The sequence below is a fragment of the Pristiophorus japonicus genome, chromosome 17, assembly GCF_044704955.1.
Source record: "Pristiophorus japonicus isolate sPriJap1 chromosome 17, sPriJap1.hap1, whole genome shotgun sequence".
Taxonomy (NCBI): Eukaryota; Metazoa; Chordata; class Chondrichthyes; family Pristiophoridae; genus Pristiophorus; species Pristiophorus japonicus.
The window spans coordinates 9,329,717-9,346,597 of NC_091993.1; the positions used below are offsets into that span (position 1 = coordinate 9,329,717).

The 16,881-nt window shown below is 47.3% G+C and overlaps 1 protein-coding gene across 4 annotated transcripts in view; it reads right to left on the bottom strand.

The window, feature by feature from the left end:
- Nucleotides 1-16,881, bottom strand: part of rab27a (RAB27A, member RAS oncogene family) — a 120,679-nt gene that overhangs the window by 99,898 nt on the left and 3,900 nt on the right. For 2 of the 4 annotated variants that reach the window (XM_070859297.1, XM_070859298.1), the window contains exon 2: nt 9,407-9,447. The exons of the other annotated variants lie outside the window; for them this stretch is intronic. The gene's annotated coding sequence lies outside the window, so the exon portion shown is untranslated. The remainder of the gene's footprint in view (nt 1-9,406; nt 9,448-16,881) is intronic. 4 annotated transcript variants of the gene reach the window in all.

Genomic DNA, 16,881 nt, shown 5'->3' on the forward strand with positions numbered 1-16,881 from the left:
CCCTCACCTCCTCCTCCCCACACCTCCCCTCCCCTCCCCTCCCCTCCCCTCCCCCCACTGCCGGTGCGTGCTCCAGTCAGGAAGGCAAGACTCTTTACTAATTATTACTTGATTTATTTTACATTTTCTATTATTTATTAAAATGTTATGGTTTATATGGTTCTTTATTGGTTAAAGTAATATGTTTCGTGCTTTAGTGTTTAATGCTTCGCACCCCCCCCATCTCTGGCTACCTGCGCTGAACTCTTAACTCACCGCAGGGTTTTTCAGAACGTAGAAAAGTGGATACTTACTCTAGTCTAAGTTAGTTTGGAGAAAGTTTTAACTGTCTAAACTTGTATTAATGGCCAAAACAGGGGCAAGTAGTTGGTAACACCCACTTTTGGAAAAAAAAACCTAACTAACTTAATTACACTGGAGCAAATTAAATGGGGAGAATTGAGATTTTTAAGTTGTTCCAAAAAAAAAATCTAGTTGCTCCAAAAAAAACCAGTAACTTATTTCAGCAGGTCATTGTAGCTAAATGTCAGAGGGACCCCAAGGCAGACAAATAACAGTTCCAGTTCGGACGAAGGGTCATTGACCCGAAACAATAACTCTTTCTCTCTCCACAGATGCTGCCTGACCCCTGCTGAGATTTCCAGCATTTTCTGTTTTTATTTCAGATTCCAGCATGCGCAGTATTTTGCCATTTGTCCCAGATATTGCATTCGTTATGAAGGGGGTTAATGCCAACATGTTGCGGCCAGTATCATGAATGTGCAGTGGTGCCAGTATTTAGCACAGAGTGCTGTTCACAGTACTGTGGGGGTGGGGTGAGCAGGAGAAAGAGCAGAGGTATGTGCATATATACATCAATCACATGCATAGAATGCTATTTTCTGTACTGCGAGTGTAAAATCCACCAATTATCAATTCAAACTGCTAAAGACAGCTTCCTGTATTATATAAAATAATGAAACAAAAACATCACAGGTGTTAGAGCAGTCACACTTGTACTGCAACCAGCACACCGCACCAGTCTCACTTGCAAGCAACACTTGGAAAAATCTGCAGTTTTGTTGCCTATTGTATCCTCCGTGTGGTGCATGTATCAAAAATACCCAACGCCACAAGGCTGGGCCTCAATGACAGAAGGGTACAAAAGCTTTGGCTACAAGATTCAGCTTGCAGAAATGAGAGAATAGAACGGACGAAGGACTGGTTTTAAATAAAACTGCAGCTGTTGGAAATCGGAAATAAAATTAAGACAATGTTTTATCCCATGGAGCTCCCCAATTTAAACCTCCGTCCTGGATTAATGTAAATACAACTGGAAAAACAATCCCATTTCCATTTCATTAATGGACTGAATAAAATAAAGGCATTATATTTCAACTTTGATTTAGAAATATCACTGTGTGGTCAATTGTAAACACAACTGGAGTGCCTTGTCTACAAGGCAACTTACAGTTGGTCTTTCGAATGAGGTGAATCCCCATTTCGCTTCCCCTGGACCTGATGGCTTGCATCCTAGGGTCTTAAGAGAAGTAACGGCAGGGACTGTGGATGCATTGGTTGCAATTTACCAAAATTCCCTGGATTCTGGGGAGGTCCCAGCAGATTGGAAAACTGCAAATGTAATGCCCCTATTTAAAAAAAGGAGGCAGACAAAAAACAGGAAACTATAGACCAGTTAGCCTAACATCTGTGGTTGGGAAGATGTTGGAGTCCATTATTAAATAGGCAATAGCAGGACATTTGGAAAAGCATAATTCGGTCAAGGCAAAGTCAGCATGGATTTATGAAGGGGAAGTCATGTTTAACAAATTTGCTGGAGTTCTTTGAGGATGTGACGAACTGGGTGGATAAAGGGGAACCAGTGGATGTGGTGTATTTGGACTTCCGGAAGGCATTTGACAAGGTGCCACATAAAAGGTTACTGCACAAGATAAAAGTTCACGGGGTTGGAGTAATATATTAGCATGGATAGAGGATTGGCTAACTAACAGAGAACAGAGAGTCGGGATAAATGGTTCATTCTCTGGTTGGCAATCAGTAACTAGTGGGGTGCTGCAAGGATCAGTGCTGGGACCCCAACTATTTGCAATCTATATGAATGACTTGGAAGAAGGGACGGAATGTAATGTAGCCAAGTTTGCTGATGATACAAAGATGGAAGGAAAAGCAATGTGTGAGAACACAAAAAATCTGCAAAAGGACATAGACAGGCTAAGTGAGTGGGCAAAAATTTGGCAGATGGAGTATAATGTTGGAAAGTGTGAGGTCATGCACTTTGGCAGAAAAAAATCAAAGAGCAAGTTATTATTTAAATGGAGAAAGATTGCAAAGTGCTGCAGTACAGCGGGACCTGGGGGTACTTGTGCATGAAACACAAAAGGATAGTATGCAGGTACAGCAAGTGATCAGGAAGGCCAATGGTATCTTGGACTTTATTGCAAAGGAGATGGAGTATAAAAGCAGAGAAGCCTTGCTACAGTTATACAGGGTATTGGTGAGGCCACAGCTGGAATACTGCGTGCAGTTTTGGTTTCCATATTTACAAAAGGATATACTTGCTTTGGAGGCAGTTCAGAAAAGGTTCATGGTTGATTCTGGGGATAAAGGGGTTGATTTATGAGGAAAGGTTAAGTAGATTGGGCCTCTACTCATTGGAGTTCAGAAGAATGAGAGGTGATCTTATCGAAACGTATAAGATTATGAGGAGGCTTGACAAGGTGGATGCAGAGAGGATGTTTCCACTGATGGGGAGACTGGAACTAGAGGGCACGATCTTAGAATAAGGGGCCGCCCATTTAAAACAGACGAGGAGGAGTTTCTTCTGAGGGTTGTAAATCTGTGGAATTCACTGCCTCAGAGAGCTGTGGAAGCTGGGACATTGAATAAATTTAAGACAGAAATAGACAGTTTCTTAAACAAGAAGCGGATAAGGGGTTATGGGGAGCGGGCGGGGAAGTGGAGCCGAGTCCATGATCGGATCAGCCATGATCTGATTGAATGGCGGAGCAGGCTAGAGGGGCCGTATGGCCTACTCCTGCTCCTATTTCTTATGTTCTTATTGGCATGGCTCAGGAACAGATCGAATGGGGCGAGAGTCTGTTCCGTTATCAGATACACACAGCTGATCAAGCACTTCCAAACATTCTCTACCACAGAAAGTTGTTGAGGCCAATTCACTAAATATATTCAAAAAGGAGTTAGATGAGGTCCTTACTGCTAGGGGGATCAAGGGGTATGGCGAGAAAGCAGGAATGGGGTACTGAAGTTGAATGTTCAGCCATGAACTCATTGAATGGCGGTGCAGGCTAGAAGGGCCGAATGGCCTACTCCTGCACCTATTTTCTATGTTTCTATGTTTCTATGACTCAAGCCGTGACTTCCTGTGGGTAGGTAATAAAACCAAAAAAACATTTAGGACTGTTGACCAGCCTCCTCCATTCCCCCTCCATTTTATAAATCAGCAGGTGAAGGAGGGGAATCAGCCTCGGTAATGAAAGGGTTGGGCAAGACAAGCAGAGGCAGCCTGTGGCACTGATCAAAAGCTGTGGAAGTACAACTCTTCTGTGCCACCCTTTGGTCAATCACCTTGCTCACTTTTTTTTTTAAACCTAGTGCTATTCTCCATCAGGTACCAGGCCGAAGTGGATCAGGTGACCCGAGCACCAACTCCTGTGTGTCATTAAACATAAAAAGTCACCTTGCGAGATGAGACAGGAGGAACATTTAGGGCCCGAAATTGCCCTCCAGCCGAAACAGGAAACAGCAATGGTTTTCTGGGTGCTCCGGCTGCCCCAATGCATGGAACGGACACTCCGCCAATTTTCAGCACTTTGGTTTGTGTTTCCGGTAGGGTCGGTGTCTGTGTGGGGAGAGGGGTGGGAGTGGGGGCGGGTCAGAGTGTCCGCCACTAGTGGGCAAAGTGGGGGTAGGTCAGAGTGTCCGCCACTAGTGGGTAAAGTGGGGGCAGGTCAGAGTGTCCGCCACTAGTGGGGGCAGGTCAGAGTGTCCGCCACTAGTGGGTAAAGTGGGGGCAGGTCAGAGTGTCCGCCACTAGTGGGTAAAGTGGGGGCGGGTCAGAGTGTCCGCCACTAGTGGGTAAAGTGGGGGCAGGTCAGAGTGTCCGCCACTAGTGGGTAAAGTGGGGGCAGGTCAGAGTGTCCGCCACTAGTGGGTAAAGTGGGGGCAGGTCAGAGTGTCCGCCACTAGTGGGTAAAGTGGGGGCAGGTCAGAGTGTCCGCCACTAGTGGGTAAAGTGGGGGCAGGTCAGAGTGTCCGCCACTAGTGGGTAAAGTGGGGGCAGGTCAGAGTGTCCGCCACTAGTGGGTAAAGTGGGGGCAGGTCAGAGTGTCCGCCACTAGTGGGTAAAGTGGGGGCAGGTCAGAGTGTCCGCCACTAGTGGGTAAAGTGGGGGCAGGTCAGAGTGTCCGCCACTAGTGGGTAAAGTGGGGGCAGGTCAGAGTGTCCGCCACTAGTGGGTAAAGTGGGGGCAGGTCAGAGTGTCCGCCACTAGTAGGTAAAGTGGGGGCAGGTCAGAGTGTCCGCCACTAGTGGGTAAAGTGGGGGCAGGTCAGAGTGTCCGCCACTAGTGGGGGCAGGTCAGAGTGTCCGCCACTAGTGGGTAAAGTGGGGGCAGGTCAGAGTGTCCGCCACTAGTGGGTAAAGTGGGGGCAGGTCAGAGTGTCCGCCACTAGTGGGGGCAGGTCAGAGTGTCCGCCACTAGTGGGTAAAGTGGGGGCAGGTCAGAGTGTCCGCCACTAGTGGGTAAAGTGGGGGCAGGTCAGAGTGTCCACCACTAGTGGGTAAAGTGGGGGCAGGTCAGAGTGTCCGCCACTAGTGGGTAAAGTGGGGGCAGGTCAGAGTGTCCGCCACTAGTGGGTAAAGTGGGGGCAGGTCAGAGTGTCCGCCACTAGTGGGTAAAGTGGGGGCAGGTCAGAGTGTCCGCCACTAGTGGGTAAAGTGGGGGCGGGTCGGATTGGCCGACGCTCTAAATCAGCGGCGTGCGAATGACGTCAGCACAACACGGATGCGCCACGTCGCGCTAACACGTGACAATGTCCCTCCCCATCAGTTAAAGGGGAGGGCCGCTGCGAACTCTGCAGCCACTTTAGCGGCAAACACTGGGCCACCAGAGGGGGTTTCGGCCGGGCCGGCCTGGCAGTCAGCCACCAATAAAAAATAAAATGGAGTCGCCGGCGGTGTGACCTCCCCTTTAAGGGCGGCTGCATCATCCAGCCACAAGGGCACCGATAGAAAAAGCCGTCGGGGGCACCGACCGACCGCGCGGGGCAATACCACACGATGGGCGGAAAAGGGAGGAGGGTCGCCGTCGGTCAGTAAGGGGTCGGCTCGTGTCCAATGCGGCGGGAACACAGGTGGAGCAGAAACTCGTTCCCATTGCTTCCGGCCCGGGGGCAATTTCGGAAGTGTCGGCCCATCTCTCAGGCCGGTAAAGCCTCCACTCCATTCCCGCCTCTTCGAAACAGTAATGGAACTTATGGAGGGGGCCAATTTCAGACCCTTCGTGTTTGCAGATCACGCCAGACTGATCAGCTGTCCCTACATCCAGTGAAGACACTTTACAATGTGATTATTAAAACACGGTTAATGCAAAAATCACCACAATTTGGCGCAAAATTCACTGATTATTTAACAACCTGTTGCAGCCTCAAAATAAGCCACATTGCTCCTTTAGCACTGGCAATGGCCCAATTTGTGGAAAGACAAAACCAGCATCACTCTTAACAGTGGGCAGATCATGTACCAGCCACAGGACAATCTTTTATTCGCCATTTTAAAAGAGGAGTGCCCCTTTAAATAAAGGAATTTTTATATTTGAGGTTTTTGAACAGTAAATACAATCGGACTCCATATTCCATCGTATGCCAAGAGCCACTGGAGCACCCATCCAATTAAATGCAAGATTTAAGGCTGAATGAATTCTAGATAAAAACCTACATGCTGCTACCAGCCATTAATTGCTGAGTATTTTCACTAGCGTGACAACAACCCTGTGGGCAGCTAAATTACTTGATCATAACGAGAGAGTAAAGAATTGCAGTCCTCTCGTATTGCTGCTTGCGGTGCCCACAACACACAACACACAACACACACACACAAACACAACACACAACAACACACACAAGACTTCTTCCAAACCCTTCAACATTGTGTTTAGGGCTGTGGCTAATTGAGCAGATTATAAATGCTAAAACAAGTTTTATTGTTTTACAGTTAATAAATGGCTCAGTACAGCGATCTGGATCAGTTCTTGGAATCCTTTGAGATTGATTTACATTGTAGAGTTAACACAGGAGATAGCAACCCAGGTTGGCTGCCTCATTTGCATTAACTAAAATAAAAAGAACCTAAACAAGCTCAAAATATACACCACTGACAGGCCACACGACAGAGCAGAAAGTGTTTGGTTTAGGGAGGGTGGATTATTGATAAATCAAAATATGCAAGAGTCAAACCAGCCTGTATAGTAGACTGCAGATACATAGCTCAATGGTTTTGTTGGAACAAATGGAATGTGTACATCCCAGCTGGGCCAACAGTTGGAGGAAATGGAATATCTCGGTGCATATAGTTCAGGCTTTGGATGGAGGGCAGGCCAATGAGCAGTGAAGACCCCTGTTCAGCCAGTATAGGGTCAAGACACGTCACATATATGGGACAAGTCACAATGGAACCAGACGCGATAATCACATCATCAAAAGCAGCCAACCTTCATCTAATCATAGGGTGCATTATCAGGCCAAAGAAAACGCGAGATACCTTGGGGCCAAGTTTCGGCCTGAGTTGCTCCTGTTTTTTTGGAGCAACTGGTTTAGAATGGAGCATCTTAGAAATTGCAATTCTCGGCAATTAGTTTGCTCCAGTTCTAGTCAGTTAGAACAGTTTCAGTTTGGAACAGATTTTTTTTCCCCCAAAAGAGGGCGTGTCCGGCCACTTACGCCCGTTTTGAAAGTTTAGGCAGCGAAAACTTACTCCAAACTAACTTAGAATGGAGTAAGTGAAGATTTTTGTACGCTCAGAAAAACCTTGTCTACACTTAGAAAATCAGGCGTAGATTACAAATCAGGCATAGGGAATGGGGGGGGGGGTTTAAAGGGAAGTTTACAAACATTAAACACTTCAGTTTTACAAATAAAGAGCCATCAATAGTATTTATCATTTATATCAATAAATCAATCAAAAAAATTAATAACAAATTAATTTAAAAAAATTTTTAAATCAATAAATAAAACATTTCAAACTTACCGATTGCAGCACCGGGAGTCCTCCAACAGCGTGCTGGGACGGGCCCCCCCCAGTGTGTCTCTATCTCTCTGTCTGTCAGTGCCTGTGTTTCTGACAGCGAAGGGGGGGAGGGGGTGGGGAGGAGGGGAGAGGGAGAGAGGGGAGGGGAGAGGAGGGAGAAGGAGGCTGAACTGCTGGGGCCAAGACTTCGGGCTGGATTTACAGGTAAGTGGCATCGGGTCTCGGGTCCGGGGGGGGAGGGGGGGGGGGTCGCGGCCGTCGGGGGTGGGGGGGTGGGTGTCACGGAGGTTGGAGGGGGGGGGGGGTAAAAAAAAAAGAGTCGCGGAGGTCGGAGGAAGTGGAGGTCGGGTCACCGGGGGGGTTGTCCGGGTGGGAGGTGAGCCTTATCCACGCAGCCCCAATGAGGCCATTCAGCTGAGGGGCTGCGTGCTTCGGGCCCCTCCCACAGTTTTGGGTGCCTGGAGCTACTGCACATGCGCGCCCACTGTCGCGCGCATGTGCAGAGGTCCCGGCACTGTTTTCAGCGCAGGGACCTGGCTCCGCCCCCCCACAGCTTGTGCTGCACCGCGCCCGACTCCAGAGGACCTGCAGGGAGCTGGAGAATAGGCGAGTTTCGTTTAGGCGCACTTTGTGGCGCAAAAAACGGGCGCCCAGGACAGCGCAGCCCGAAACTTGGGCCCCTTGTGACTACCACAAGATGTTCTGGAAGACTGTGGCCTCAGCTTTGAGTCACCCTATGGGCAGGTTGAGGCATGTAGACTAAGTCTAAGAATAATAAAAAAGTATCGAGAAAAGGCTGGTCAACCAGCGAGAACCTGGGAGCAACACCTCGCGAAGCAGGGACCTCAAGTTAGGAACTTGAAGCAGGACACCAGAGCAGATACTGACCACCTCTGTTTAACTGGGTGCTATAGTACACAAGGTGTGAGGTTTGTGTGGTTTTCTGGTCTGTATTTTACTATTTGCTATTAAAGTGTTTCATTGGAATAGACGAGACTTGATTCAATTATCCTCGACACTCAAAGACCTGGACCGTAATTGTTGTAATATTGTGGTGAACTACGAGTCAATCTGCCGCTCAGTTCACAAAGTCACAGCCAAAATATCGCAACATCCCAGATTTGGATGTTTTTCCAATGGAAAGAGTTCTGGTTATTACAGCAAACAAAGGAGCTGCCGCAAGAAGCTCCATCTGGAGAGTTAAGGGTCCGAAATTGCCCCCCTCCTCAAGGCCCATTACCACCGCCAAGAGGACAGGCCTTAGCGACCTTGGGGAGGGAGGGGGCCGGGCCGACTCTTCCAGAATTGCCCCCGGGCAGGGAGCAGCAGGAACGGTTTGCGTACCGCCTGTGCTACTGCCCTGTCAGGCACGAGCCGAACCCCTTCCATCCCGCGTGGGAAATTGCCGCACGGGAGCGGAGTGCCCGCTGGTCGGTCGGTGCCACTGACTGCTTTCCCCAGTGGGAAGCCGTATCGGCTTGGGTGGTGTGTCCACCCCCTTAAAGGGGAGGGCTCACTGCCACGGACGCCATTTTATTTTGTTTGTCAGCCGACACAGAGGCCGGCCCAACAATGGTGGCCACGGGTTCGGCCGGGCCACCAACACGCAGCCCGGCACCCCCTTTTGGGTAATGGGCCGTTGGCCTGGCCAAAACCCTCCCTGCTGGCCCAGTGGGCCAAACTAGACCCCACGCAGAGCGCGCAGCGGCCCTCCCCTTTAACTGAAGTGGAGGGAGGTTGTGACGCATCAGTGCGACGCAGCACCTCTGCGTCGTGCTGACATCATCAGTGACGCACTGATGACACGGAGCGACGGCCGACCCGATCAAACAGCACTGCCGCTCCGACCGGAAAAAAAATACCAAGACCCGAATATCGCTCGATTCTCCGCCCCGGATTGGGACGGTGAAAAATCTTCACAAATGGTGAGTGCGCCTATTCTCAGTCAGGGGGCAAATTCAGCCCATTTGTCTTTCTAACAAAAAAAAACCCAAAATGTCTCATCATTGAACATTTTTTTTTTTAAAAAAGGAATTCTACTCAATATTGTCCACGTTCGACTGTCGTCATAGCACACAAAACCACCAAAAACAATTCACAGAGTTACTGAGGGGGAAAGGAGGAGGGGGAACTTGAGAATTACCTGGAGGACACTGGTGAAGAACGGGCCTGGAGACACAAGACCTAGAAAGAAAGGAGAACAGCAGGACAGTAAAGCAAATACAGAAAGCCTGCTCTCTTCACCCCTCCCCTCTCCCCAGTAAATTCTCCACATAACTCAATCCAAATAGACTGGAATTGAAATCAACCCAAACGTATGGAGCCTCTGTACCCAGGCCGGAAGCCCAAAGCAGAAAGGAAGTCACGAATTACTTATGGCTGAGATCAGAAAACCAGTAACTGTTTCCTGAAGTTCCTTTTTGGGACAGTTGGTCTTTCTACAAAATAAAACAATGGGCGAACATTTTTTTTTAAATGCTCATTATAGCCCACAATCTTCTCCAAGGTTCTACACTGGTTGCTATAGCAAACAATACTGCCAAATCAAGTTACAGAACGAACGAGTTGAGATGAAAGATAAAGGCTTGTATTCAGTCCAAGGGGTTGATTCTTATAAAAAGAAACATTCTAACAGGATATATATAGCATGACTGTCGAGCTGGAAATCTTACACTGAAGGTGTACGCTAAACCGCTGATACTGCTGCAGCAAGCCACCTTCAGACTCGGCAAATACAGGAGCCCAAGGTCCGTCAGTGTATAAGTCACTAATATGTAAAGGATTACGTTTTTTTTTTAAAAACTACGACCATTAATGCAGAATGATCAGAAATCAGGCTCCCATGGGGATTAGACCCATTTCTTTAGTTTGTGATTAAAGCAAAAAATGTCCCAGGTTTCATAAAAGGCCTTGGCTAGTCTGAAGGTTCCTAAACCCGATCGTACCTGGATAAAGAAAGCATCTTCAAATACCCTGTACTGCATTACGTTTCAAATCCGTGAAGGTGGCTGAACAATTTACTGGTTTTCACACACAACACATTATATTTTAATAAGTGCATTGGAGCCTTTACTGCGTTATATGCGCTGTATACATGCAAGCTGTTAGATTAAATTTCCCACATTACTACAGTGACTACACTCCAAAAAGTACTTCATTGGCTGTAAAGCGCTTCAAGACTCTTCTCTCGGCCTCTAAATTGTCAGACTGCTTGTCCAACATCAGCGTACATGTGGAAACTGATGCTGTGGTTCTGGACGATTTGCCACCTTGAAGCAACTTTTCAAGCCAACAATATTTTGGGGAGAAATTATGTGCACACCATGATGCACACACTTTGGCAGTATTGCACGTGGGCCTGACTAGAAAGTTGCTCGGTGATGCATTAGTGTTGTGCAGCTGGAAGGGAAAGAAAGAGATTAGGTATTTTCTTCATGTCCCACTCCAGAGACATAATCTAGGCCGACACTCCAGAGCATTACTGAGAGACCCTGCAGTGTCGGAGGTGCCACTTTTTGGATGAGACGTCTCATGGATGACATGGATGGTCTGCCCGTTCAGGTGGCCCCAAAAGTTCCCATGGCTCTGTATCAAAGATAATCAGGAAAGTTCTGCCCAGTGTCCTGGCCAATACTCGATCAATATCACTGGAACAGATTAGCTGGTCATCAACTCATTGCTATTCGTGGGAGCTTGCTGTGCGCAAATTGGCTGCCGTGTTCCCCACATTAGAGCAGTGACTACACTTCAAAAAATTACTTGATTACGTAAATTTGAGGTCATCCAAAACTCGGCAGCCCATGTCCTAACTCGTACCAAGTCCTGCTCACCCATCACCCCTATGCTCACTGACCTACATTGGCTCCTGGTTAAGCAATGCCTCGATTTCAAAATTCTCATCCTGGTTTACAAATCCCTCCAAGGCCTCGCCCCTCCCTGTCTCTAATCTCCTTCAGCATCACAACCATCCCTGCCCGAGATATCTGCGCTCCTCAAATTCTGCCCTCTTGAGCATCCCCGATTATAACTGCTCAACCATCGGTGGCCGTGCCTTTAGTTGCCTGGGTCCCAAGCTCTGAAACTCCCTCCCTAAACCTCTCCGCCTCTATCTCCCTTTCCTCCTTAAGATGCACCTTAAAACCTACCTCTTTGACCAAGCTTTTGGTCATCTGCCATAATTTCTTATGTGGCTCGGAGACAAATTTATTTGTTTTATCTTAAAACATTCCTGTGAAGCACCTTGGAACATTTTACTATGTTAAAGTTGCTATATCAACACAAGTTATTATTGTTGTTGTGAAGCACATTGAAGAATCCTATAGTAGCGAAAGGCACTATATAAATGCAAGATTTTCTTTTACTCCACTTTCCAATCCAAATTGGACTTGTTCTGATGGATATTCTGCCTTTTATTTCAGCAAAAATCTCTGCAATTGGACTCATTTTTACGAAACAATCACTTGTGGCTAAATTCCAGCCTGGTCACCTAGAACTCTCCTTGCTCAAAATAAAAGTAGAGATTTGTTTTCCTCCTTGAAGACCACAAACAAATATTCAGAATGTAATCACAAGAAAAGCAAAGTGCAACATTTTCACTTGTCAAACTACATTTTACAAAGTGACCAAGTTGTGCTGCAAGTCGACTTCAGCAACCACAGAGTGTCATTAGAGGGCAGAGGGAAATTCACCACCTGCTCAGGGTGGAGGGGATGGTGGGTGAAAGATTAGGAGCTTAAGAGGAAAGGAATGGCTTAGGGAGGGAATTTCAGGAACTTGTAAAGCGATTTGAAGCAGTGACTCACAAAAAGTCACATTTTGTTACGGCTAAGAATGTACAGAACTTGGGAGAAGGGGCCAGACCTTTGTATTCAGCAACAGAATACAACCCATTTCAACTATATCACAGCTGTCATCAAACTGGATTTAAAAGCAATGCTACAGTTTCAGTTGGTCATCTACTGAAAATGTTTAGTTTCATTATAAGCGACGGCTTGAAAAATGCAAATATAAAAAGTTAGCTCTGCATTTCAATCCGCAATAAGGAGGTTTAAATGCTGGCCTTGAGAAAAAATGTTTTAGTGGCTTTTTTTATGTCTAGAAAAACTATTTGCATTGAAAGCTGAGGGGTAATATGCTGTTAGTTTCAAATGGTCTGTTAGGCACAGGACCACAAGAAAAAACACTTGCATTTATATAGCGCCTTTCACGACTGCCGGACATCTCAAAGTGCTTTACAGCCAATGAAGTACTTTTGGAGTGTAGTCACGGTTGTAATGTAGGAAATGCAGCAGCCAATTTGTGCACAGCAAGCTCCCACAAACAGCAATGTGATAATGACCAGATAATCAGTTTTTTTGTTATGTTGATTGAAAGCACGTTGGTGTCATGGACAACCCGTCAAAAAAGTGAGATTAAATTAAAAGCACATCTGTGCATCAATTCCCATCAAACAACTGCAGAAGGCAAGAACGGTAGATGGTCAGATACCATTTTGAGACTTAGGAGATATGGGGCATAGGTCCTTGCGGAGCCCAACCAACAAGCCAAAACTTACATTTTTGTGATAGCTGGACATCTTATACAGACCAGGTAGCTTGAATTCTATGCCTTGTACCAGAAGCAAATCTTATTTTCATGGGTAATCTGGTCACTGTGGTGGTTCAGGTGGGTACTTTCTTTTCACAGTGAAAAAATGTTTATACATCATCGGCGGTCCCTCGAACGAGGATGACTTGCTTCCACGAGAGTTCACAGATGTTTCAATGAAGTGCAGTGTGGGCAGGTCCGTGCTGCCCCTGGGCCCCACACCCTCATTCGCCGCACCTCCGCCACAATGTTGCAGGGCCCAGTGCTCCAGCTCTATTTATCGCCCCAACCTGCGCTGGTGTTCTCACACAGGTCGGGGGGACCCACGAATACCATCATATAAGGCATAAAATGACAATTCACCAGAAATGATTAAACCCGCCCATACAATAGTATCTTGTTCCAAACAAAAGTCCTGAATTCCACATATCTACCTCAGCAGAACCCATTAGTGACATCGGGCCGAAACCGATCAAAGGCAAGCTCCGCTCAAAGCACCATCAGGATCTCAGCGGTCTTTGACAGTAAATGGGCGGAACTTGCCTTTGATCAACCTCGGCCCGATGAGATCATCACTCAGCAAAAGACAACATGCGATTTCCTGATGTTCTTGTACTTACATTGTTAGCCTAAAGAACTAGTCGCCAGGATTCAAGTAACTGCAACAGGTGAGAGAAGGTTCACAGGCACAACTCCATTGTTCCAGAGAAAGATTCAAATTCCCCTGCCAGCTTCATCTGATAATTGGTGGCCCCCGTCATTGGCAGTGGCTCTGGAGAACGATCGAGGCAACATTACTGCCTCCGGCACCGAGAGTGATCGAGGCAACATTACTGCCTCCGACACCAGAACCGAGAGTGATCGAGGCAACATTACTGCCTCCAGAACCGAGAGTGATCGAGGCAACATTACTGCCTCCAGAACCGAGAGTGATCGAGGCAACATTATTGCCTCCGGCACCGAGAGTGATCGAGGCAACATTACTGCCTCCGACACCAGAACCGAGAGTGATCGAGGCAACATTACTGCCTCCGACACCGAGAGTGATCGAGGCAACATTACTGCCTCCAGAACCGAGAGTGATCGAGGCAACATTACTGCCTCCGACACCGAGAGTGATCGAGGCAACATTACTGCCTCCGACACCGAGAGTGATCGAGGCAACATTACTGCCTCCAGCACCGAGAGTGATCGAGGCAACATTACTGCCTCCAGAACCGAGAGTGATCGAGGCAACATTACTGCCTCCAGAACCGAGAGTGATCGAGGCAACAATTACTGGAGATGCCCAACTAAATTTACTGTTTGAACGAATTAGACGGCGAGCAGTTTGAGCACGCAGCCTGACCAGGGCACGAAATGCAATTTCCCAAATCCATGGTCTGCACAAGCTTTTACCTCAAGCTTTGGACATAGTTCAGGAAGGGCTGTCCAGGAATTTGTAAAACACAAACTGACCACCAAAAATCTGCTTTTCTCCCCCCACCCCCACAACTCTTTTCTGAAGTGGCTTTGTTTGAGATTTTTCAATGACGTTCAAAAAAAAACCGACCCATCCCAAGTAATGATAAAACATGGCAACCCGAGAAGTAGCACGAGCTTGCTCGCAGTTCCAGAACAATAATCGATTCGAAAATAATCTGTGTGCCCCAGCATTCCGCAGATAACCAGCAAACCCTGCATTTTTAATATAAAATAAGTTCTTTAGTTTCTCAAGCTGAGAAATATTAGTGCAGAGGAGCGGAGTTCTTCCCATTTCAGTTACCCAGTATCTGCATCAAGGATGCCCATGTCCGATACAGCACAGCTAAATGCAGATTAAAACTCCCTCTGCTCGGTCCTTCCCTGGCTCCTCTGCTTTAAACACCATCTCATTTTAGTCTCCCCCACCTCATTGGTTTGGTCAATTCTCTGAGGCATACGTGTGCATGGGTGTTACATAGTCCCTTCAAGTTAGCAGCCTGAACAATTATTCATGAACGCTCCACAACTCAACACCCTATCTGCCTCTGACAGCGAATACACAGCTACACCGCCCCACTGTGAACCACCTCAGTCAGCATCAGATGCAACAGAAAGTCAGTAACACTTCCGTGGAACTTTTACTTCCAATGCAAATTCTTCATTGTAACTAAACCATTGTCCATGATAATTTATCATGGAGAGCAGTGGCTCTCCGACTGACTGGGATCAACTATTGGGGTTGTGGTGATGGATGGTTGGGGGTGGCGGGGGGCACAAAATATTTAGTAAGTGTAGTGTTAATTCACATTTATCCCACACTTGAGTCAATATGGGCAAGCATCGACCGGTGAAATGGTATTCCAGCCGATAGTTCAGTACGTACACTGCTGGACCAAGGGGAGTCTAGTTGGTGCCATGGTGAAGCTGCAACCGGCAAAAACTGCAACATTACAGGGAGTTATTTCCATATCCTTTCTCCTTCGCTGTTGAAAAGTCTGAATTATTGAACTTTGAGTTCATTTTCCTTGCCTCATGGCGCCCTACCACATTGGGATCCCAAATTCAGTAGAGAACATAACATAAGGAATAGGAAGAGTAGGCCATACGGCCCCCTCGAGCCTGCTCCGCCATTCAAGAAGATCATGGCTGATCTGATCTTGGCCTCAACTCCATTTCCCTGCCAGTTCCCCATAACCCTTGACCCCAATAGTTCAAGAATACATCTATCTCAGCCTTAAATATATTCAATGACTCGGCTTCCACAGCTCTCTGGGGTAGAGAATTCCAAAGGTTCACGACCCTCAGAAGTAATTCCTCCTCATTTCCATCTTAAATGGGCGACCACTTATTCTGAAACTATGCTCCCTAGTTCTAGATTCCCCCACGAGGGAAACATCCTTTCAGCATCTACCCTGTCAAGCCCCTTCAGGAGAGCAGTGCCCACTTTTTTTTAAAAATATTCACTCCTGGGATCTGGGCATCACTGGCAAGGCTGGCATTTATTGCCCATCCCTAATTGCCCCCGAGAAGGAGGTGGTGAGCCGCTGCCTTGAACCGCTGCAATCCATGTGGTGAAGGTAGTCCCTTTGTGCCGTTAGGGAGTTCCAGGATTTTGACCCAGTGACGACGAAGGAACAGAGATGCAGTTCCAAGTCAGGATGGTGTGTGATTTAGAAGGGAACTTGGAGGTGATGGTGTTCCCATGCATCTGTTGTCCTTGTCGGTGGCAGAGGTCGCAGGTTTTGGAGGTGCTGCGAATTGTTACACTGCATCTTGTAGATGGTACACACTGCAGCCACGGTGTGCAGGGAGTGAATCTTTAAGGTGAAGGACGGGGTGCCAATCAAGCAAGCTGCTTTGTCCTAGATGGTGTCGAGCTTGAGTGTTGTTGGAGGCAACAGGGGCCAGTTACTAACTGCTTCCAGCTAAAATACTTCCCAAATCAGCAGCCGGAATAATAAAAGGACATCAAGCAATGATTTCCAAGGCAGTCACTCACTTACAGCTGACCAGCTTAAGAGTACCCACTAAGCAAAGAAGCCTTAACTGGATTTGAAAATATACTGTTGCAATGGGAAGGAGGAAGTAATTTAAGTATGCTCTTTAACAGTACCACTTGCATTCTTTAAGTTCGGGTCAGCCACAGGTTGCCTGGAAACTACAGCAGCAAAGCCATAAACAAATCATGGGCTTTCTTGACAGCTCAGTGAGCAGCTGAGCCACACTCACACGTTAGCAGATCTCTGCTGGGTCACTGGTAGGGACTGTGTGATCGGGCTGAAGCTCTCGGTTTGGGGCTCGAGTAGCTCGAGGTGAAGAAAGAAAAACTATCACTATCCAGTTCCCAAATGGAACTATGCATGTGTGGACATCAGATTCAATTGGCAGATCCTGGAGTTAATGGCACAGATTTTGCGTTAAGCATAACGTGAGGCGATCAGCGCTCACTGTTATTATGCAGTAAATCGGACAGCAACCTCAGTCGGCCGCACATGCACATTTAAAGGTGGAAATCAGGAAGTTGCTGTCCGATTTGTTGTTCCTCCACAAGCTTTGCTGCACCACATC